Below are 1,541 nucleotides of genomic sequence, written 5' to 3'. Positions count from 1 at the left end.
TATATGTATATGTATATGTATATGTATATGTATATGTATATGTATATGTATATGTATATGTATATGTATATGATGTATATGTACACACACACACACACACACACATCCCCATTATCTTCTCATCTCCCTCTTATTTCCACTAGTCCCCTCCCTCTTCCCATTTCTCATTTTCCCTCTTCCCATTCTCCTTTCATTTCTTGGTTTTGGGTATCCCCAAGACTTTAAATAGGGTTGCTTGGATGAGGGTTAGTTAGAGAAGCATGGACAAGTTATCATCACTGAAGAAAATGTCTTTTCATCCTTCAGCAATCATAAACTACCAATAATACTGCAGGGAGGCGTGAAATCTCACTATCCCTTCCCAATAGCAACTGTCAACTGCCAATAAATTCTCTAGGAGGGGACGGTGCCTTGTGAGCCCCTCCCCCACCCAGGAGTGAAATTTGATGGGCCCAATCTTGTGCAGGTAATTACAGAAGCAATTATATGTTAATAGTGCTAAAACCATGTCATAGTCAGAAGAGAGCAGTCGATAACTCTTCCTTTTCTTCCAACTGCTACACTCCTTCTGCCCCCTTTTCTGTGAAGTTCCTCAACCCTTGAGGCAGGTGATAGAGATGCTTCCTTTAGGGTTGGGTAGTCCATAGTCACCTGTTCTCAGCACCTTGACTACTTTTGAATCTCTGCAGTAACTGCTGCCCACTACAAAAGGAAGCTTCTGTTACCAAAACAGACAACATTGCATTCATGTATGAGCACAACCATAAGTATTTAGATGGTAACTTGATGGGTATAACATGTCTATTTCGCAAAACAAGAATAGATGCTTAGCTTCTAGGGCCTATGGCCTCCACAGCTACAGGCTTGTTACCAGGTATACAGTAATAGGCATGAATTCCCTCCTCAAATCAAATGAGAATGTGGCTGGATATACTCACAACTCGCTCTTGCCACAGTGGGTACATTTTGTCTTGTAGGTCTGTGGCCTGCAGGCCTAGCATACTAGGCTCCTCTAGAAGCCTACAGAGTTCTGGCACTATGAAAGTTATCTAGCATAGGGCAAGTTTCTAGCTCAGTTCTAGCTTGATTTTCAAGAGCAGTGATTCCATCTATAAAGGTACAGCTCACAGCTGAATCATTTCCTAAGGCATAACTTTTTAATACAATTGCACTGCGACTAAGTATTTTTATTATCACTAATTTTAAGGTTCAAACGTAAAATAATGGCTTTGTTATGACATTTTCATACATGTGTATGTAGCCTTATATTTTTTAAAACCTACTTTATTTAGGGTTCTTAAATGTTCCAACTTCCCTTCTAGCCCACCATTCAGGGGTACCCCTATCGTCTTCCTTTCCACCATCATACAGCACTTATTGTATTATACCTGGGTTATTTCACTTATCCCAGTATCTTCATTGTCCATCCATGTTGTAGCATGTGACTGGATCCCCTTTTTGAAGCTGCATACTAGTTCATGACTGCATACACTACATTGTATTTATCTACCACATAACAATGAACATTCGGTGGCTTATAT

This window comes from Grammomys surdaster, unplaced genomic scaffold (genome assembly GCF_004785775.1).
Source record: "Grammomys surdaster isolate TR1022 unplaced genomic scaffold, NIH_TR_1.0 207, whole genome shotgun sequence".
NCBI classification, from domain to species: domain Eukaryota; kingdom Metazoa; phylum Chordata; class Mammalia; order Rodentia; family Muridae; genus Grammomys; species Grammomys surdaster.
The sequence above is the reverse complement of the archived record's forward strand: the minus strand, read 5'-3'. Positions refer to the sequence as shown.